The 23872-nt window shown below is 49.8% G+C and overlaps 1 protein-coding gene across 4 annotated transcripts in view; it reads right to left on the reverse strand.

Moving 5' to 3' along the window:
- ARHGEF2 (Rho/Rac guanine nucleotide exchange factor 2) overlaps positions 1-10335 on the reverse strand; it is a 724728-nt gene extending 714393 nt beyond the window's left edge. For 3 of the 4 annotated variants that reach the window (XM_085638386.1, XM_085638383.1, XM_085638381.1), the window contains exon 1: positions 9662-10331. The gene's annotated coding sequence lies outside the window, so the exon portion shown is untranslated. Of the gene's footprint in view, positions 1-9661 lie in introns of all 4 variants that reach the window. The other variant, XM_085638384.1, reaches the window with a different exon arrangement.
- Positions 10336-23872: the final 13537 nt, after the last annotated feature.

A 23872-nucleotide genomic window follows, 5' to 3' on the forward strand; every position in this document is an offset into this window, starting at 1 on the left:
GTTCTCTAGCCACGCACCTGCCCGAACCCCTGAGCATCTGCCCAGAGGCACACTTGTGAATCTGTGCTCTGGACAGGCACCTGCCCAAACCCCTGAGCATCTGCCCAGAGGCACACTTGTGAATCTGTGCTCTGGACAGGCACCTGCCCTAACCCCTGAGCATCTGCCTAGAGACACACTTGTGAATCTGTGCTCTGGACAGGCATGTGCCCAAACCCATGAGCATCTGCCCAGAGACACACTTATGAATCTGTGCTCTAGACACCCTCCTGCCCAAACCCTCTGAGAGTCTGCCCAGAGACACACTTGTGAATCTGTGCTCTAGACAACCTCCTGCCAAACCCCCTAAGAGTCTGCCCAGAGACACACTTGTGAATCTGTTCTCTAGCCACGCACCTGCCCGAACCCCTGAGCATCTGCCCAGAGGCACACTTGTGAATCTGTGCTCTGGACAGGCACCTGCCCAAACCCCTGAGCATCTGCCCAGAGGCACACTTGTGAATCTGTGCTCTAGCCACGCACCTGCCCGAAGCCCTGAGCATCTGCCCAGAGGCACACTTGTGAATCTGTGCTCTGGACAGGCACCTGCCCAAACCCCTGAGCATCTGCCCAGAGGCACACTTGTGAATCTGTGCTCTGGACAGGCATGTGCCCAAACCCTTGAGCATCTGCCCAGAGACACACTTATGAATCTGTGCTCTAGACACCCTCCTGCCCAAACCCCCTGAGAGTCTGCCCAGAGACACACTTGTGAATCTATGCTCTAGTCTAGACACCCTGCTGCGAACCCTCTGAGGAGCCACCCAGAGAACACTTATGCTCTAGACACGCTCCTGCCCTGTCCCCTGAGCATCTGCCTAAAGACACACTTGTGAATCTGTGCTCCGGACACGCACCTGCCCAAACCCCTGAGAATCTGCCCAGAGACACACTTGTGAATTCGTGCTCTGGACACGCACCTGCCCAAACCCCTGAGCATCTGCCCGGAGACACACTTGTGAATCTGCACTCTGGACAGGCACCTGCCCACCCCCTGAGCATCTGCCCAGAGACACACTTGTGAATCTGTGCTACACACACGCACCTGCCCAAACCCCTGAGCATCTGCCCCGAGACACACTTGTGAATCTGTGCTCTAGACACACACCTACCCAACCCCTGAGTATCTGCCCAGAGACACAATTGTGAATCTGTGCTATACACATGCACCAGCCCAAACCCCTGAGCATCTGCCCAGAGACACACTTGTGAATCTGTGCTCTAGCCACAAACCTGCCCAAACCCCTGAGCATCTGCCTAGAGACACACTTGTGAATCTGTGCTCTGGCCACACACCTGCCCAAACCCCTGGGCATCTGCCCACAGACACACTTGTGAATCAGTGCTCTGGACAGGCACCTGCCCCAAACCCCTGAGAATCTGCCCAGAGACACACTTGTGAATTCGTGCTCTGGACACGCACCTGCCCAAACCCCTGAGCATCTGCCCGGAGACACACTTGTGAATCTGCACTCTGGACAGGCACCTGCCCACCCCCTGAGCATCTGCCCAGAGACACACTTGTGAATCTGTGCTACACACACGCACCTGCCCAAACCCCTGAGCATCTGCCCCGAGACACACTTGTGAATCTGTGCTCTAGACACACACCTACCCAACCCCTGAGCATCTGCCCAGAGACACACTTGTGAATCTGTGCTCTAGCCACAAACCTGCCCAAACCCCTGAGCATCTGCCTAGAGACACACTTGTGAATCTGTGCTCTGGCCACACACCTGCCCAAACCCCTGGGCATCTGCCCACAGACACACTTGTGAATCAGTGCTCTGGACAGGCACCTGCCCCAAACCCCTGAGCATCTGCCCAGAGACACACTTGTGAATCTGTGCTCCGGACACGCACCTGCCCAAACCCCTGAGCATCTGCCCAGAGGCACACTTGTGAATCTGTGCTCTAAACACGCACCTGCCCTAATCCCTGAGAATCTGCCCAGAGACACACTCGTGAATCTGCACTCTGGACAGGCACCTGTCCAAACCCCTGAGAATCTGCCCAGAGATACACTTGTGACTCTGCTCTCTGGACCCGCACCTGCCCTGTCCCCTGAGCATGTGTCCAGAGACACACTTGTGAATCCGTGGTCTAGCCACGCACCTGCCCTGTCCCCTGAGCATCTGCCCAGAGGCACACTTATGAATATGTGCTCTAGACACGCACCTGTCCAAACCCCTGAGCATCTGCCTAGAGACACACTTATGAATCTGTGCTCTAGACACGCACCTGCCCAAACCCCTGAGCATCTGCCTAGAGACACACTTGTGAATCTGTGCTCTAGCCATGCACCTGCCCTGTCCCCTGAGCATCTGCCCAGAGGCACACTTATGAATATGTGCTCTAGACACGCACCTGTCCAAACCCCTGAGCATCTGCCCAGAGACACACTTGTGAATCTGTGCTCTAGCCACGCACCTGCCCTATGCTCTGAGCATCTGCCCAGAGACACACTTGTGAATCTGTGCTCTGGAGAGGCGCCTGCCCAAACCCCTGAGCATCTGCCCAGGCACACACTTGTGAATCTGCACTCTAGACATGCACCCGCCCTGTCCCCTGAGCATCTGCCCAGAGGCACACTTGTGAATTTGTGCTCTAAGCACGCACCTGCCCAAACCCCTGAGCATCTGCACATAGGCACACTTGTGAATCTGTGGTCTAGACACGCACCTGCCCAACCCTTTGAGCATCTGCCCAGAGACACACTTGTGAATCTGTGCTCTAAGCACACACCTGCCCAAACCCCTGCGCATCTGCCCAGAGACACACTTGTGAATCTGTGCTCTAGCCACGCACCTGCCCGAACCCCTGAGCATCTGCCCAGAGGCACACTTGTGAATCTGTGCTCTGGACAGGCACCTGCCCAAACCCCTGAGCATCTGCCCAGAGGCACACTTGTGAATCTGTGCTCTAAGCACGCACCTGCCCAAACCCCTGAGCATCTGCCCAGAGGCACACTTGTGAATCTGTGCTCTAGCCACGCACCTGCCTGAACCCCTGAGCATCTGCCCAGAGGCACACTTGTGAATCTGTGCTCTGGACAGGCACCTGCCCAAACCCCTGAGCATCTGCCCAGAGGCACACTTGTGAATCTCTGCTCTGGACAGGCATGTGCCCAAACCCTTGAGCATCTGCCCAGAGACACACTTATGAATCTGTTCTCTAGACATCCTCCTGCCAAACCCCCTAAGAGTCTGCCCAGAGACACACTTGTGAATCTGTGCTCTAAACACACACCTGCCCAAACCCCTGAGCATCTGCCCAGAGACACACTTGTGAATCTGTGCTCTAGCCATGCACCTGCCCGAACCCCTGGTGGCACACTTGTGAATCTGTGCTCTGGACAGGCACCTGCCCAAACCCCTGAGCATCTGCCCAGAGGCACACTTGTGAATCTGCACTCTGGACATGCACCCGCCCTGTCCCCTGAGCATCTGCCCAGAGGCACACTTGTGAATCTGTGCTCTAAGCACGCACCTGCCCAAACCCCTGAGCATCTGCACAGAGGCACACTTGTGAATCTGTGGTCTAGACACGCACCTGCCCAACCCTCTGAGCATCTGCCCAGAGACACACTTGTGAATCTGTGCTCTAAACACACACCTGCCCAAACCCCTGCGCATCTGCCCAGAGACACACTTGTGAATCTGTGCTCTAGCCACGCACCTGCCCGAACCCCTGAGCATCTGCCCAGAGGCACACTTGTGAATCTGTGCTCTAGCCACGCACCTGCTTGAACCCCTGAGCATCTGCCCAGAGGCACACTTGTGAATCTGTGCTCTGGACAGGCACCTGCCCTAACCCCTGAGCATCTGCCCAGAGGCACACTTGTGAATCTGTGCTCTGGACAGGCATGTGCCCAAACCCTTGAGCATCTGCCCAGAGACACACTTATGAATCTGTTCTCTAGACACCCTCCTGCCCACACCCTCTGAGAGTCTGCCCAGAGATACACTTGTGACTCTGCTCTCTGGACCCGCACCTGCCCTGTCCCCTGAGCATCTGTCCAGAGACACACTTGTGAATCCGTGGTCTAGCCACGCACCTGCCCTGTCCCCTGAGCATCTGCCCAGAGGCACACTTATGAATCTGTGCTCTAGACACGCACCTGTCCAAACCCCTGAGCATCTGCCCAGAGACACACGTGTGAATCTGTGCTCTAGCCACGCACCTGCCCTATGCTCTGAGCATCTGCCCAGAGACACACTTGTGAATCTGTGCTCTGGAGAGGCGCCTGCCCAAACCCCTGAGCATCTGCCCAGGCACACACTTGTGAATCTGCACTCTAGACATGCACCCGCCCTGTCCCCTGAGCATCTGCCCAGAGGCACACTTGTGAATTTGTGCTCTAAGCACACACCTGCCCAAACCCCTGAGCATCTGCACAGAGGCACACTTGTGAATCTGTGGTCTAGACACGCACCTGCCCAACCCTCTGAGCATCTGTCCAGAGACACACTTGTGAATCTGTGCTCTAAACACACACCTGCCCAAACCCCTGCGCATCTGCCCAGAGACACACTTGTGAATCTGTGCTCTAGCCATGCACCTGCCCGAACCCCTGAGCATCTGCCCAGAGGCACACTTGTGAATCTGTGCTCTGGACAGGCACCTGCCCAAACCCCTGAGCATCTGCCCAGAGGCACACTTGTGAATCTGTGCTCTAAGCACGCACCTGCCCAAACCCCTGAGCATCTGCCCAGAGGCACACTTGTGAATCTGTGCTTTAGCCACGCACCTGCCTGAACCCCTGAGCATCTGCCCAGAGACACACTTGTGAATCTGTGCTCTGGACAGGCACCTGCCCAAACCCCTGAGCATCTGCCCAGAGGCACACTTGTGAATCTCTGCTCTGGACAGGCATGTGCCCAAACCCTTGAGCATCTGCCCAGAGACACACTTATGAATCTGTTCTCTAGACATCCTCCTGCCAAACCCCCTAAGAGTCTGCCCAGAGACACACTTGTGAATCTGTGCTCTAAACACACACCTGCCCAAACCCCTGAGCATCTGCCCAGAGACACACTTGTGAATCTGTGCTCTAGCCATGCACTTGCCCGAACCCCTGGTGGCACACTTGTGAATCTGTGCTCTGGACAGGCACCTGCCCAAACCCCTGAGCATCTGCCCAGAGGCACACTAGTGAATCTGCACTCTGGACATGCACCCGCCCTGTCCCCTGAGCATCTGCCCAGAGGCACACTTGTGAATCTGTGCTCTAAGCACGCACCTGCCCAAACCCCTGAGCATCTGCACAGAGGCACACTTGTGAATCTGTGGTCTAGACACGCACCTGCCCAACCCTCTGAGCATCTGCCCAGAGACACACTTGTGAATCTGTGCTCTAAACACACACCTGCCCAAACCCCTGCGCATCTGCCCAGAGACACACTTGTGAATCTGTGCTCTAGCCACGCACCTGCCCGAACCCCTGAGCATCTGCCCAGAGGCACACTTGTGAATCTGTGCTCTAGCCACGCACCTGCTTGAACCCCTGAGTATCTGCCCAGAGGCACACTTGTGAATCTGTGCTCTGGACAGGCACCTGCCCTAACCCCTGAGCATCTGCCCAGAGGCACACTTGTGAATCTGTGCTCTGGACAGGCATGTGCCCAAACCCTTGAGCATCTGCCCAGAGACACACTTATGAATCTGTTCTCTAGACACCCTCCTGCCAAACCCCCTAAGAGTCCGCCCAGAGACACACTTGTGAAGCTGTGCTCTAAACACACACCTGCCCTGTCCCCTGAGCATCTGCCCAGAGGCACACTTGTGAATCTCTGCTCTAGCCACGCACCTGCCCGAACCCCTGAGCATCTGCCCAGAGGCACACTTGTGAATCTGTGCTCTGGACAGGCACCTGCTCAAATCTCTGAGCATCTGCCCAGAGGCACACTTGTGAATCTGTGCTCTGGACAGGCATGTGCCCAAACCCTTGAGCATCTGCCCAGAGACACACTTATGAATCTGTGCTCTAGACACCCTCCTGCCCAAACCCCCTGAGAGTCTGCCCAGAGACACACTTGTGAATCTGTGCTCTAAACACACACCTGCCCAAACCCCTGAGCATCTGCCCAGAGACACACTTGTGAATCTGTGCTCTAAACACACACCTGCCCAAACCCCTGAGCATCTGCCCAGAGGCACACTTGTGAATCTGTGCTCTGGACAGGCACCTGCCCAAACCCTTGAGCATCTGCCCAGAGACACACTTATGAATCTGTGCTCTAGACACCCTCCTGCCCAAACCCTCTGAGAGTCTGCCCAGAGACACACTTGTGAATCTGTGCTCTAGACAACCTCCTGCCAAACCCCCTAAGAGTCTGCCCAGAGACACACTTGTGAATCTGTTCTCTAGCCACGCACCTGCCCGAACCCCTGAGCATCTGCCCAGAGGCACACTTGTGAATCTGTGCTCTGGACAGGCACCTGCCCAAACCCCTGAGCATCTGCCCAGAGGCACACTTGTGAATCTGTGCTCTAGCCACGCACCTGCCCGAAGCCCTGAGCATCTGCCCAGAGGCACACTTGTGAATCTGTGCTCTGGACAGGCACCTGCCCAAACCCCTGAGCATCTGCCCAGAGGCACACTTGTGAATCTGTGCTCTGGACAGGCATGTGCCCAAACCCTTGAGCATCTGCCCAGAGACACACTTATGAATCTGTGCTCTAGACACCCTCCTGCCCAAACCCCCTGAGAGTCTGCCCAGAGACACACTTGTGAATCTATGCTCTAGTCTAGACACCCTGCTGCGAACCCTCTGAGGAGCCACCCAGAGAACACTTATGCTCTAGACACGCTCCTGCCCTGTCCCCTGAGCATCTGCCTAAAGACACACTTGTGAATCTGTGCTCTAGACACCCTCCTGCCCAAACCCTCTGAGAGTCTGCCCAGAGACACACTTGTGAATCTGTGCTCTAGACACCCTGCTGCAAACCCTCTGAGGAGCCGCCCAGAGAACACTTATGCACTAGACACACTCCTGCCCTGTCCCCTGAGCATCTACCTAGAGTCACATCTACGTCACAAAGGTGGAGATGCAACTGACACTCAGGTTGGCCTGCATACCAAACACAGCTCTCGTGTTACAAACAGCAATCCGAGCAGGTCCCTTTTATTGACTGTGGGAGGGGTTTCGGTCACCTGTAACAAAGACACTGTGTGCCTGGATATCCTGAGAGCCCACTAGGAACCAGGCCTTTTCAGCTGCGGTCCCTGGTTTCTGTCACTCCCTCGCTGTTTCTAGTTAATGATCCCAGTCCTGCAGCGATTCAAATGGGATTACAACATATCCTATTGAGCTGCACATCGGCTTCCAATTTCCTCAATCTTTTGTATTAGTTCTGTGCTGAATTTACGCCCATTTTTTTTAAGGCTGCATTAACCCACTACTGAGGGCTGTTGGACAGGCCTCACAAACGGCCCGCTCCCTCCCCGCTCGACGGGGCCCGAACCCCGGCCCACCTGGCATATCCCCGCAACAAGCACCTGTACTCCGTCTCCCGACGGACCCTCTGCCCTCGGACCCCTACTCATCACGGGGTCCAGCCCCACCGGCTTTCCCGGCCGGGTCAAGCCGCCATCTTGGGCCCTGCACCACGCGGCCGCACGGCCTCCCCTCGACCCTAACCCCGGGCCTGGCCGGCCCCGACATCCCGGCACCACCATCCACCCAGGAGGTGAGCGGACCACTTGGCAGGTCAATGGGAGAACGAAGTGTCGAGGGCTCTCCCCCGCCAGGTGCCGATCGCCCCCAGCTCCCCCAGGCACTGGCTCCACCCCCTGCTGGGTGTCTGGACACCTTCATCCCGGACCCTCCGACCTCCAAGTGCGAGGGTCCGGACATCAAAGGGCACCAGCCCTATAACTGGGGCAGCTCCGGAGCAGGAAGGCAGTTGTATCCTGGAGTCGAGAGACACCGAGTGAACTCAACCCTGACGGTCTACTGGCGCTGCCGTAGCCCGCTCTTGTGAACCATCGTCCTGCCTGCTGGCGCTGCCGCGGCCTTCTGCAACCTTCACCTTCCTGGGACCTGCTGGCGCTGCCGCGGCCCGTTGTAACGACCATCCTCACCGGGACCTGCTGGCGCTGCCGCGGCCTTCTGCAACAGTCATCTTCCTGGGACCTGCTGGCGCTGCCGCGGCCCGTTGTAACGACCATCCACACCGGGACCTGCTGGCGCTGCCGCGGCCCATACCACCTAATCACCAAGCTCGAGGATTGTGAGCTCATCATCATCTCATCCGAACTACCTGATTGGTAAATAGACTGTCCCGCTACCCCCTTCCCTACCTTGCGAGACTCTAATCGAGGGGACCCCTGAGTCCAGACCTCCTTGTACCATTTAACCGTACCTTAAATAAGTGCTTATAAAGAACACTGAACCTTATCCGTGTGTGATATCTGTCTGTGGGGGGGAAGTTACTTGTCTGTACGATCGCTGGAGACGGCTCTCCCCGGAGACCTCTCCTCCTGACCCCGGCCGACCCTCCCGGTCCATCTACCTTTTCTAACAGGGCAATAATAGTTGTTAAAGGCCCTGAACCAAAGTTATAGGCTTGAGACACAGACATGGGCCTATTAAGGCTAACAACCATTGACGCCCAAGGCATGCGTGCTATAAGGCTGTTAGAACATTCCACCCCCTGAGGGTAGAAGGTTATGAATAGAGATAAACAGCAAGAGACACTTTGGAATGCAGGTGCGGAAAGCCTTTACCAGCGATTATTGGCCCTCAGCCACACCATTGTCTTCACTGGAGATCTCAACATTCCAATGTTTTAATTAGATGTATTGACTTGCTGCGCGTGCCTGTGCTAAATAATAGTCACGTTTAAAATGCAATATAAAGAAATCCCAATACATAAATACATGTTTGAGTTCTTATATACAAACACAACTTTCCATTAGGTGGAAGGCGTTTCCAAATACACGAGTTCAGAAAGCACATCTGCGCCACAGCCGTGACTTGACACACCTGGACACGCATGCGCAGTCGCGTGCAGATGTTTCACGGACTCAGACGTCTAATTAGGATGACGAATGTGTGCTTCCAATGCAAACATCAGTCCCACACATATGAAAATGCACCACACGTGTACACCTGTCATAACACCTGTAATAGTGTTGCACAGACGCACCAGTGACTGAGTTCCACACACACCTGGCCATAGGCAGGGGTGCGCTTCTCGCCTTACTTGCCTTCACACGTCAACCAAAGCGATGCCCACCCACACATCCCCCCCCCCGCCTTTCCCCTGTGTGTTCACAGACACGCGTGTCCCCCACGCCGTGAATTGTACTCCACAGGCACAGCACACCTGCTGCCCCCTTCCCTTGCAGTTTGTTCCACCGACTCACACCTGTCCTCGTACACTCACTTACACACAAACACTTACAACCCTACCTTCGCGCCCGCAGGTGTTTTCCTCACAGCTGTAAGATACTTTCCTCAGACACCCAGTAGTGCCCCACATCTGTGGCCGTCCCACAGCTGGCTCCACTCCTGCCCCTGCGAGCGAGACTGACGGGCACCACTTGAAGGGGGGGGGGGGGGTTGTCAGGGAGGGCTTCGGCAGGAAGTTGATGATAAGTATACAGCAGCCTTACCTTACAGCGCGGCTCCGGCGGTTTCCGTCCCACAGACCCCTCCAGGGGTGTTCCTTCAGGCGCAGGAAGCCTGGTGTTTTTGTAAATCCGATAATTTGATCCGGAGGGGTCTCTCTGCCCCCCACACGTCCTCCTCCCTCTGTCTCGCGCTTCCTCCTGTGAGTCGGGTCCTTCCCCTCTCACTGTCTCTTCGCCTTCTCTTACCTCCCTCGCCCCTATTACACTCCCACTTTGACTTTACCCGCTCCCTTCATTTTCCCTCTCCGTTCTCACATCCCGTCTCCCCTCAATTACTTGCCACAGCCGCCTTCTTTCTCCCTCTCGCAGCTCACTTCACACCACCTTCCAAGTCCTTGCCTAACCTTTTCCCTCTCTGTCTCCCTTCTTTCTCCCCCTCACTTCTCCTCTTTCCCCCTCACTCTCTTCATCTCTCCGCTATCGGCAGCTGACCCACGCATTGGTAACCCTCTTCTTTCCACTTTCTCTCTCCCTTTTCCCTCCTGGTAACTTACAACACTGTCTCTCGTTCTCTGCCCCTCTCCTCCCTCGTGACCCGTCTCACGCTTCCTGGCTCCACTCCCTCTCTTTCCTCTTCCCTCTCACTCTTTCCATCCCTCCCCTCCGCTCTGCCCTCACCCGGTACACCGTGTCACTCTGCAGTTCCTGCTCCGTCCGCTCGCTCAGCCTCCTGCAACGCATGGCCCGGCCCTCCCCGCCTCCTCCCCCGCTTCCCAACAGTGACGCCTCCCGGGCCAGGCTGAGCGCACCGAGCAGGGTCAGGCGCGGAGTGGACCCACCCTCTGTCGAAAACCCCTTATCTTCTGCAATTAAAGTTCAAATACTTCACACATGCAAGCTGCGCCTAAAATGTTTACCCACAGCAGCAGCGTACAAATCTTTACGGCTGCTAAGTCGAATGTTACACACCCAGCAGCCGAATATTTATACACAACACACGCAGTACCAATGTTCAAGCTCTTAGGAACAGGAGTCCAGTGCTTTTCTTGACCTGGCTTGCCAGCCCAGTTGTCTGCAAGAGCCAGAGTTACAAATTCTTCCAAATACACATTGAGTGGTCTTTGGCTCCACCTCTAGGAGTTTAACCGTCTCACCTCATGCTATTGGCTGTTTGGTGTATCATTCCATCCCCTACAGTATGCTTGCACTCTAATCTAAGGAGAACTATTTTTTCATTTCAAAAGAACCCTGAATCATCCCACAAGAAATTATTTATCTAATAAATACATTGTGCACAGAAATCAATCTTTTTTTGTTTTTGTTTTGGTGTTTTCACAGCAGCAGTCTATTTAGGTCAAAGCGTACAAGACAGCGCAGCTGTCTGGTTGCAAAGACATATTGAGGGCAGTAGCGTAACAAACTTTGAGCTCCCTTCTCCCCCCCCCCCCCTCAACTCAAAACCCAGTCAGGAGCTCTGAGGCCAAGGGCTCCCGCCTGTGCTCAGTGCTATAGGGGGCTCCCTGAAGCTCACCTCCTACCCCCGCACTACAGGGGCTGCGGGCCTAATGTTATGCCACAGGCAGGGGACATGCCGAAGGCTTTCCGAGGAATGTATTCCACCCATTGCTTACCATTACTCACATTTGCTTGCTTTCTATTTGATGGGTATATTTGTGTTAGGCTGTCCAGCATGTCTTTGTCCCTCCAGTGGAGCATAGCCTGTTTACCACCTCTCTGATTGGCTCCTTGTATTCTGCCAAGATTGCTCGCTCTCTGAGAGCTCTTTTTTAGTTTTCGTGAGGCACATGTGTTTTCAGTTGTCTCCTGTATGCTATTTCACAGCAGTAAATATGCTGTATTTCTTTGGAAAGGTTTCCTGCCTCCTATCTTTCGGCTTGACTAATTCTACTCATCATGTACAGACGCCAGTACATCAATCTCGCATGCCTGTGAGGAGCAACGTACTGTCTACAAGCTGCTTCATTTTAGTCAGCAGCTTTTACTAGTAGCATCATTTAAAAACTATCCTCTTGCTCAATTTCACATGCATACCATAGGTGCTGGAAGTAGGTGAGTGGGGGGTGCTGAACCCCCCCAAATAATCATGCTAGAGTTCAGAAGTGAATGAGCGATAAACAAGCCTTTACATTTTTAGGTCTCGCCTGACCCAGCGCGTGCGCTGGTCTGGCGAGACTTATTGAGAGGGCTCCAAAAAGTGCTACCAGGCCAGCCTAGAGCTACAGTGCATGTGCACGGGCGCGCGCGCCGCGGTTTACCGCTATTACTTCCACTTTCGCGGCCCCACGGCCGCTTGGCATAGCCAATAGGTCTCGCTTTTGGGACCTTATAGATATTTAGTTATGCAACTGTTGCATGGCTAAACACTTATATGGGTCCCAAAGGCGAGACCTATTGGCTATGCCAATGCTTGTTTATCTTGTCACATTTACTGTGTAAAGGCAGGGGTCAAATGTCAGCTCCTGCATTACAGAGAGCCTGGTGTTTACATTTCTCTCTCTGAATGCAAAGTGAGTATCATAAGGTTACTAGGGCCTGTGCACAAACGCTCCCATTTTCTACCTGTTCACGTTTAACGTTGACGTCTTTTTAGATGATGAGTTTTAGCACATTTTGCTTGCATGCAATAGTTTACTTAGAAAGCTTTTTACTTATAGATACATTTCTTCGTAGGCACATTATCATACCATTGTACATTTTGTCCAAGGACCAAGTACACTGCGCCAACTGCCTTGCATATTATTATTTTTTGCATATTGTTAACTTATCTATTCAGAGACAGCTCTGAAATGGTAGAATCAACAATGACAGCAGGATCGGAACTCAGAGTGCCAATGGGTCCAGCTTTCATAATATAAACTGCCCAAGCCTTTGTCCAGTAGAGGAGCATTCCCAGGGATTGTAGTGGTCGCCCGTGCCTGAATTCTAGCCCAGCTGAATCTCATAGAATGGAGTGTCATAGAGTGGAGGAGAATGGCATAGAGTGGAGTTGCTCTGAGTGCAGTACAGTGCCATAGAGTGGAGTGTCAGAGTGAAGTGTTATAGAGTGTCATAGAGTGGATGACCATGAGGCACAGGGTCAAGACTGATTTGAATATAGCAGGGTCTGAACTAAGGTGGTGAAGTGAGCTAAAGAACGATGATGGATACAACCCAGATCTGTGACTGGGGGTGAGTGTCTGAAAAGTTTCAGTGCTCCAGCCATCATCTCCTTGTGTTTGCTTTGTTCGCCCTAAGTTGGCAGGGTATGCCCAGACATGGGTCCCTTGCTCATTTTGCCACTGGATTCAAGCTAGCCTGGCGGATGAGGGCTGTTAGCCCGAAACCGGTCCCAGGATGCTTGCCTCTAGTTCAGAGAAGACCTGGCATGGCAGTTTGGGCTGGACTGTTCCCATGAGGCACAGGGTCAAGACTGATTTGAATATAGCTGGTTCTCAACTGAGGTGGCAAAGTGAGCTAAAGAACAATGATGGACTCCACCCAGATCTGTGGGTGAGTGTCTGAAAAGTTTCAGCGCTCCATCCATCATCTCCTTGTGTGAACAACAGCTATACTACTGAACAACATGGCTAAAAGCCCTAATGGGTTTTCCAATGCTTGTTTCATAATGGCTTAGTTTGGTCACAAAAGCCAAGTCTACAGGCTTTGCCATTGGTTGTTGTGTACAGTAGCTAGAACAGGCTGAAATGAATACACAACTCAACACCAGGTTTCAAAACTTTATAAAGTGCAGCCGAGGAGTTCAAATGTTTTCCATTGATTTAGATGCTCCAGGGTTCAGATATTCCCCTTTCCCTCTCCCTTTTGCCCTGTTTAGCTTTTTCTTTTTCCCTTTCTTCTTCCTTTGGTTTTCATTCCTGCCCTCACCCAGTTCAAATATTTAAACAGCTTGGTTCAGATATTTATATAATGCTTAAAGTGGAGTTGCCATTATTAAATCTCTCCACAGCTGTCTGTTGTCAAAGACCTTTTGTCTACAATAGCAGTACTTACAGTGGCTTGTTGGTCAGCTCATTGCTCAGGGGTGGCTCCTCCATATTGGCGGAGGAGCGTCGCCCCACTGCTCAGAGCCAGGCCACAACAGGGAGGAGGAGTGGTGGGGGGGCCTTGTAAAGTGCGCAATCCGGTTTGGCCAGCTGTCTTAGGACGGTCAAACCAACATGCGCACTTATGTTTCTAAAACTCAGCTGGATGGAGAAAAGGCACAGGCTCTGTGCCTTAGCAAGCATCGGACCAGACCTCTCAGGCCAATCCCGGAGCTTCTAGGTATAGCATGAGAGCAGCATCTGGATTGAGTGGGGAGCCTGTGCTTTGTGGCCCATCGACTGCTGGCACACAATGAGCAATGAAGCGGCCAGCAGTGTCAGCGGGAGCAGCAGGTAAGTGGTTTTATTTTAATTGTATTGCCCAACCACCCCCCCCGCACCGCCCTACTACTTTAGATTGGCAGCAGCCACCACTGCCATTGCTTATCTTTGTTTGACTTTTTTGTCAATCTCATTTGCTAGCTTCTTTTTCAAAGGCTTTCCTTTCTCTTCTTGCATCTGTCCATTCCAAAAAGCTTAGCTTCTTTACCATCTTTCTGATTGGATGAGTTGTATCCTTCCACTATTTACTTTCAGGAAATTACTTTTTTTACCACATCATAGGTTTTCTTATCCATGTGTTTTCTTGCTCTCTCCCTGCGTACTGCTGCACCATCTATGACTCCTGCGCTCTCCATGTTGCCTCCCCAATCCATGAGTGTGTCTGTTTTTTCCCGCTCCCCATCCTACTCACCTTTTTGCCCCCAGGTTTCTTTTTTAATGCCCTACAGCTACTCTGTTGCTACCTGCCCTCGTTACTCACCAGCATCTGGCAGCTTCCTCCCAGCATCTTATTAATCCCTGTTTCTCCTCATCACGATTTTTCATCTTCGGTGTTTGATTTTTCAGGAGACCCAGCAGCTGAAATTTGAGACTGAACTGGTGTTTCCTCGAAAACACTTTCACACACTTTAAAAATATTTTTAAATTTACTACCATAAGATAAGCATCCAACAAATCGTAACAGTAAATTAAAATAAAATAATGCATGTATATGTAATCGTGCTGGAGCTGGTCACAAAGCTAAAAGAACCATCAGTCACAGTGTTGTAGTGCATATATGTGCTGGAGCTGTCCATTTTTGCCCTTTACGGATGCTGTTCTGCAACAGCAGCAAACTTTTTTTTTTCTGCTTTGTGTCAATGCTGTCCAGCATGAGAAACTAGCATTGGTAAAGCAAACAGGTCAGCTAACATTGAAAAGCGAAAACCTTTTAGCTTTGCCAATGCTTGTTAATTAAGCAGCTGCAGAATCCTCATATCTACACACATCTGATAAGCTCTAATGTTTATAGACACAAGAACCACTTTCAAATGTTTACACACATCAGCATCATGTGTCAGATTTTTACACACAGCAACAGCAGGACACAAGTACACATGACAGCCACAGAGTTCAGTTGTCCATACAAAGTAAGCGAGTTAAGAGTTACATTCTTTAAACACAACTGAGCCGGGGTTGAGATATTTTCCGACAATGGTAGCAGGGTTCGAATGTTTACACACAATCGCTGCACTCCTCAAGTGTTTACATCCAGCAGGTGCAGTGTTAGTTTATTTACATAGGGCACCCCTCAAGATTTCGTTTCAGGTTTCAAAGCTTATAGGCAGGAGCCGCATGGTTGAAGGTTTACACACAGCAGTTGAAGTGTTGAAGTATTTACATACGGCTGCTAGAGGGCCCACAAATAACCGGGGCCAACAGGTAAAGGGATCAGATCGGTATGCAGCAGTGGCAAAACTGATATGTTTACACAAATCTTTATACCAGAAGGGACTGGGTTCAGATATTTACTTGCAGCTGCGGTTGAGCTTTAATAATTATACACAATAGCCTAAGAACTCACATGTTTATACCCAGCAGGAAAAGGGGTCAGATATTTGCAAGCAGAAGCTGCAGGGCGTTCCTCTTTACATCCGATAGCCACAGGGCATATGTGCCGACACAAAACATCTTCAAAGTCCAGGAACCAACAGATAGCAGATGCAGAACTCAAATACATTGTCCGGAGGCTAGAGCGCTCCAATGTTTACACACCTTCAAGGTTAGTATTTTTAAATACATCAATTCAAAAGCTCAAAAAAAGAGTGTATCAAATGTCAAATGTCTGCAGTCCTCAGCACAGTGTTCCCAGTATTTTAAATCAGTTGCACAGGTTTCCAAATATTATACTCATCATAGGAAGGTCTGAGAAAAATCGTTTTTAGGTCCCATCTACACAGTGCATGAGCTCTGCCATGAAATGTATTCAGTTGGTATGCAATCCACACACAGCATGCAACTGGTTGTTTTCTTTGTCACTCTCATTTGTAATCTTTCGATTGCATAGCTCCTAATTCCTTTCTTGTGTTAGCTCCTCCCTGGAGCATGGACCAAGTACGTGTTCAAACATGTCTTTGGTTTTCCTGATCTTTATGCAATACACTACTTTTGTTTATATACATTTCTGTATTATTACTGGATGTGCAAAGTGCTTTCCAACTTTTAACAATTTTAACACTGACAAATAGCTTCTTATTTATGTTGCTTCACCCTATCTGCTATATTTGCTGAGTTTTATTTATATTGAGACACCACTGTGACACATTAAATTATGCTCTGCAATTACAAAACAAGGGTGAGAAATGCTTTCAAAATATGCACTTAAAAGAAAAATACTTTCAGAAGATGCACTTTATTTTATGCACTTTTATATTATTTATTATATTTTATTTTATACTCTACACCACTCTGCTCTATGCTACTCCTCTACACGCCACTATAAGCCACTCCACCCGATGCCACTCCACTCTACCCCTCTCCTTTCTACAACATGACACACCACGCTACACCACACCACTCCACTCCACACAATGCCACTCAATGGCACTCTACTCCATTCTACTCTATGCCTCTCTACTTTATGCCACTCTACTCTGCAACACTCTACTCCACGCCACTGTACTCTATGACGCTGTACTCTACGCCACTCCATTCTAACCTACACCACTCCACTACACCAATGTACTCCACCCCACTCTACATAACTCCACTCTACACCACACCTCTAGACTGTAACCTATTCTATTCCATCTACAATGCACCACTCTACGCCAATGCATTCTATGCTGTGCTACTCTATGCCACTCTACTCTATGTCACTCTACTTTACACCACTCTCCTCTACCTCACTCCACTCCACTCTACGCCACTCCACACACTCTGATCTGCACCTATCTACTCTATGCCAATCCACTCCACTCTACATCATTTCACTCCACTCAACTCTATGTTACTTGACGCCACTCCACTTCGGGCAATGCTACTCTAGGGCACTGTCGCTGCTCCACTTTACACCACTCTACTCTATGCCACGCCTCTCTATGCTACACAACTCTATAACACTTCATTCCACTCTCCACCACTCAATGCCCCTATGGCACTCCACTCTACACCACTGTATTCTGTGCCACTGCTCTCTATACCACTCCATGATACTCTACGCCACTCCATGCCTCTTCACTCCACCCTACTCTATACCTCTCTACTCAACGGCTCTCTACGCCATGCCACTCTACCCTATGCCAATCCACTCTACACCAGTTTACACCACTCCATTTCACTCTATACACTCTACTGTATGCCACTCTACTCTATGCCATTTAAATTCACGCAACTCCACTCTACACACTCTACTCTAAGCCAATCTATTCCATGCCAATCCACTCCACTCTATGTGACCCACTCTATGCCACTCTACTCTATGTCTCTTCACTCTATGACACTCCACTCCACGCCACTCCACACAATGTCACTCTAAGGCACTCTACACCAATCCACTCTTTGCCACTCTACTTTACACAAATCTACTCTATGCCACTCTTCTCTATTTCACTCTACTGTATGCTGCTCTAGGCCACTCCACTCTACTCTATGCCACTCTACACCACTCCACTCTATACATCTCTATGCACTCCACTCCACACCACACCATTCCACTCGCCACTCCACTACACCACTGTACTCTACTACACTCTGCTCTACTCTATACCACATCACTCTACTCTTTTCTATATCACTCTTCTCTATGCCTTTCTCATCTACTCCACTCAACTCTATGCCTCTCTCATCTACGACACTCTACTCTATGCCATTCTACTCTACATCACTCTATATCACTCTACTCTATGCTAATCCACTTCACTCTAAACCAATCCACTCCACCCTATGCAACTCCACACTAATCCACTCTACGCCACTCTACTCACTCTAGTCTATTCCATTCTGCTCTATGCTCCCCACTCAGTGCCACTTCACTCTATGTCACTTCACACCACTCCACACAATGCCACTCTACTCTATGCCACACCCCCATGCCACTCCAGACCACTCTATGCCACGCCACTATGCTACTCTAGTCTGCCCCACTCCACCCTACTCCATGCTGCTCTACTCCATGCCACTCTCTTCTATGCCGCACCACTATAGGTCAGTCTACACCACTCCACTCTACTGTATGCCACTCTACTTTATGTCAATCCACTCCACTCCTTCTTAGCCACTCGAATCTATGCCACTCCACTCTACACCACTCCAATCCATGCCACTCCACTCAAAATCACTCCACTCTACACCACTCTGCTCTACGCCACTCCACTCCACACAATGCAACTCCATGGCACTCTATACCACTCCATTCTCCACCACTACGCTACATCACTCTATGTCACTCTACCCTATGCCACTCTTTGCTATGCCACTCTATACCTCTATGCCACACTACTCTACCCCACTTCATTCCACTCTATGTCACTCCACATCACTTTACCCCACCCTACTCCACTCTACTCTACTCCACTCCACTCTTTGGGATTCTACGCTACTCCACTCTCTTCTACGCCACTCCACTCTACGCTCCTCCATGCTGCTCTACCTTACGCCACTCTACTCTAGCCCATGCCACTCTACTCCTAATCACTCTACACCACTCCACCCCACTCTACTCTAGGCCACATCACTCCACTCCATGCCACTCTAACTACTCTGTACTCTCTACTCTATGCTACTCCACTCTATGATATACCCCTCTACTCTATGCCACTCTACTCCAGTCCACTCTATGCCACTCTACTCTATGCCACTCTATTGTATGCCATTCTTCTTTAGCCACTCTACTGTACATCACTCCATTCATACTACTCCACTCCATGCCACTTAACTCTACATCACTCTGCCTTACTCCATCCCATTCTACTTTATGCCACTCTTCTCTATGCCATTCCACCCCACTCTAAGTTACTATACGCCACTCCACTCCACTCTAAGTCCCTCCACTCTATGCCACTCTTCTCCACTCTCCTCTACGTCTCTCTCATCTATGCCACTCTGCTTCTACACCAAGCCACTAACTTTCAGCCATGCTGAACAGGTGCCAGCTGCTGCACAACATGGCTAAAAGACATTGGCAAAGCCAATAGTTCTCACATAAGCGAGGCCTATTGGTTTTGCCAATCCTAGCTGTTCATGAGAGAGCTAGTGAAATGGTAGTGGTTTGCCAACATCATATCAGCATTTCTGAAAATGGCAACAAATATATTTCCCATAAAGGGAATTTTTATGAAAATTTCAGAACTTCCTAACGGTTTGTGTACCATAGGAAAACTTCAAAATGCATACTATGTTGGAGAACTTGATAGCCATGGGAAGACTGTTCAATTTAAGTGGAATACAAGAGACGAAACTTCTTTAAAAGATACCGGAAATCACGAACTCCCAGCAGTCAGATTCTGTGTTTTTGGGCAGATTATTTCGCCCAATGACAGCAGAGTTTCAAATCTCAGCATAGAGCAGGGTTTGAATGTTGACAAAGAGCAGCACCAGGGTGTATTTTTTATTTCTAAGAGGATCAGGGTGTGAATGTGCACAGGCAGCAGAAGGGTTCGATTCTCAGCAGACAAAAGCAGGGTTCTAATGCTTACAGACAGCACAGCACAGAATTTATACTTGTCCTGCAGCAGGCAGGGCCGCAGCAGTGAAATCATACAGGCAGCAAGCCAGGGGTGAGGCTACTACTACCCACAGCAGCAGGGGTGAAGCAGACAGCAGCGTTCGAATGTTTACAGGCAGCGGGACGAGAATGAATGTATTACTTAACAGGCCCATGGTAGTGAATACTACAAGCAGCAGACCAGGGCTCGCTTCATTGCAGTCGGGAGCAAGGCTCATTTCTGAGCAGACTTTAACTGTACAAACAGCAGCACCAGAGTTTGGTATTTACAAACAGCACCGGATTGGCTTAAAACCTTTGAAACAGAAGCTCAAAGCTGCATTCTGAAGAAACCCATGGATGGAGCGTTCACGCACATCCTCCTAGGAGGGCCGAGAGGACGCTGAACGGCCTTCATGTGAGTTTGGTACCCTTTGGCCAAACTCCAAGGATGGCACTGGGAGGGAGGTGGGTGCTTCTCCTGAGCCTCCTGTCTGTCTCTCTAGGACAGGGCTGGCTTTGTGCAGACGTGGGAGGGGGCTGTGGGTGCATCAGCGTTGAGTCCTTGTAGAGAGAGGCGCACTGCGTCACAGGAAGTAGCCCCGTCGATGGAGTAAATGAGAGCGTAGACAAGGGACCAGCAGCCGAGACACTGTTCGAGCACAGACGTAGCTTTCTCTCCCCTTAGAGAGAGGCGGGATATTCTCTACAGAGACTGGAGTCTGAGAGAGAGATGGGGGAGAGAAAAGAAGAGACAGAGGCAGACATATCATCCTTACAAGAGCATCTCTAGAGAGAGAACCTTCTTCGGGCCAGAGCATCTCAACAGGAGCCACACTGTATGAGACAGTCCGATGCAGAGAGAGACATTTCACTCTAGAAAGAGTAGGGTTCTCTCTAGAAAGTGGTTTTCAACCTTTGACTTCTGTGGACCCCCGGAAGTGCTAGTGGCAAACAGGGACCCCGGTCTAAGCAATTCCTACAAATTTGGACCACAAACCAATGCACAAAATACAGAAACATGTATACATCAAACAAATACACACATTATTAAATTTTGTAAAATTCACAAACAAAAAATATACGAAAAATCAACATTTGAATTTTAATGGAAAGTTTTTTCGAAATCTGCATTATTATCTAAGGGGGAGGGGATATGTTAACTCTAGAAGCCACGGACGTGCAGGTAATAGCGGTGGGGCGGGGGGTGTTTCAGGCGGGGATCTTAAAGGACGATGACAAGGGAAAATTCGTAAGGGGCATATTATCAAGACAGGCAATAAAATTATCGCCGTTGAGGTTCAATTGGAATTACATAGAGCGTATTATCAATCCCATTATCGTCGTTTTAGCGGTAGTATTCTGCCGCTAAAGCGGCGATCATTTTATCGCCTGTCTTGATAATATGCCCTTTATTTATTTAAATTTCCTTCGTCATCGCCCATCGAAATCCCCCTCTCCCCCACTTGGACCCACTGCTCTTACCTGGACGGGCCGCGGCTGAACTCTAGAATATCATCTTTTTGCTGATGAAGCATGCTGTCTTTTTGTTGGCTGACTTGAGTTGCTCTCATGAATCACGCTTAGGATACAAACTTAATTTTTTGGCCTTGAATTTCAAATTCTTCACATTTACAGACCATTTTAACATTCCCAGTTCTGTCTTTAGCTTTTTAAAAAAGTATATATACTTCATTAATCTCATAATATTATTTAAATTCTGAACAGTTGCAGACCCTGAGAGGAGTCGTGCATCATGGGGTCCAGACCACGGTCGGACTGGGACAGAAAATAGGCCCGGGCACCAAAATAAAAGTGGCCTCTTTAATGAATCAGATAGTTAGATTATTTTTGTTACCACATTTGCGAATCAGGGCAGTTTTGAAATTGTACATAGGTGTTTTGCAAAGCATGGAAGACTGCATGCACTTTTGCTTGCTCGGGGCAATGTTTATGATAATGTCAGGGAAACCAACAGTAAAAACATAACGGGCCAGCAGGTCACAAAACAGGCCCATAAACTGCCCAAAAACCAGCCCACACTCTCACCTGTGAGACTAGCCCTTCGGGCACTGTCAGAGTGCCCTTTAGGCCAGTCTGATCCTGGTCCAGACAGCCAAAAAGAGACAGGGTCTCCTCTACCAAGACATAATCACCCAGAGACAGAGAAATCCTCACAGAAGCGAGAACCTCTTCCGAGAGAGAGCGAGAGCATGGTGGAGCCAAGGCTCTGTGAGAAAAAGTTGATCTCTATTGGGACCTACACCTCTTGGACAAGGCTTGACCTGTGTTGAATGTACGCTTGGCAATGCCTGCATGTGGGGAAATCCCTAGAGTACATTCATAGGAAGTAATTAGGGAAAGTGCTGGAGAAGTCACTGCACTTAGTACCATACAGCTTTCAGTAGATTACTATAAATGGTAAGAAAGAATATGTAAACAACAAAGTTGAGCTGGTTTCTTTGCACTTTTAGGTCGAAGCCGGCCAGACAGAGCAGCTGTCTGGTTTGCTAAAGGCATCTTGGGGACATTCGGAAAGCTTCCCTGGCAATGCATTCTGCCCATCACTTACCATTGACTTTGTAGTTTGTAACTTACATTTGCTTGCTTTCTTTTTGCTGTCTTTATTAATTTTAGGCTGACCAGCTTGAGTTTGTCCCTTCCTTTGCCTAAACCAGTGCTTAATTTGTAAAATATTAAGTGCCAGGGCTCTGACCAGGAGGCCACTGCAGCTTGCACCACCCATTGCCCTTGTCATCGCTGCCAAAACAACTACTAACTATCTCTCTCGCATGTAAATGTCACCGACAGTTCAGATTATTCCAGGTCCCAAAGCTAAAGGAATGGCTGGGGAGGCAGGTATTAGCAATTTTAATGTATATTGTAGTCCTAAACAATCGTTGTTCTGCTCATCTCTAAATTAGATGAGCAGTGCCACCATGTAGTGGACTGGTCTAAGTATGGTGTTGACAATTAGGAGCCGGTGCCGAGCACCGGAAACCAATTAAGTGCCGGTGCTGACCACCGGAAAGCACCGGCTCAAATTAAGCTCTGGCCAAAACCCTATTTACTGTATTCTTCCACCAGTACTGGATTTCTGTACACAGGCCTTTAAATCTTGTTCTTAACTTGTAACATTTGCTGTGCATTCAAAGACAAAGGTCAAATGTAAGGCTCTCTCTTCCAGGGAGCTTGATGTTTACTTTTCTTTCTCTGACTTCATAGTGAGAGGAGTTATGTGACAATCTTGCTGGCTACTGGGGGTGTGCTAGATGAAAGGCTGTACGATATACTTTTTTTTTAGCACACAACAAAATTTCAAAATCTGTAAGTTAAGTATACATATCTTTCAGAATATATCAGAATTAGGACAGCACAATTGAAGTACATCTTTTTGGTAATTCTGAAGTGTGGTGGAAACAAATATTTGAATATGATCAGAACAAATCAATACACTAGGTGATGATATTTCCACACATTATTGTTTGCGCGCAGTATACATTCATTACATTCATTAGTAAAACTGTATCTCTGTGCAAATGTAATGGTCATTAAAATTAAATATGTGTTTTCTGTAATGGCAGTACACTACCACACCATGCGAACTCCACTTTACCTGACTTCACTCTACTCTGCACCCCTCCACGCCACTCCACACTGCATCACTGCACTCTACTCTGCACCACTCCACCCCTCTCTACTCTACACCACTTTACTCTATGCCAATGCATTCTACCCCACACTACTCTACTATGCACCACTGCACTCTTCAACACTGCACTCTACACCACTCCATTCTGTGCCACTCAACTCTATGCCACTCTACTCTGCAACACCACACGCTATACCACTGCACTTAATACTAATGCACTCTACTCTGTACCACTCCACTAAACAACAGTGTACTCTACTCTTACACCCCTCTAATCTACTCTGCATCACTGCACTCTATGCCACTCTACTCTGCGCCACTCTAATCTACTTTGCACCACTCCACTGTACTCTGAAACAATCTACTCTACACTAAACAGTGCGAAATCCTTGGGTCTATTACAAAAATCAGAGAGTGTGCGAACCACTACTAGATAGTTTGTAAACAAAAACATGAACAATACAGAACCAATGACTGTACGCCACAGAACGAGCTGTGGGCACTTCCCTTTTCAGGACGAATCTACTCTACCC

Source organism: Triturus cristatus, chromosome 12 (genome assembly GCF_964204655.1).
Source record: "Triturus cristatus chromosome 12, aTriCri1.1, whole genome shotgun sequence".
In the NCBI taxonomy this organism is placed as follows: domain Eukaryota; kingdom Metazoa; phylum Chordata; class Amphibia; order Caudata; family Salamandridae; genus Triturus; species Triturus cristatus.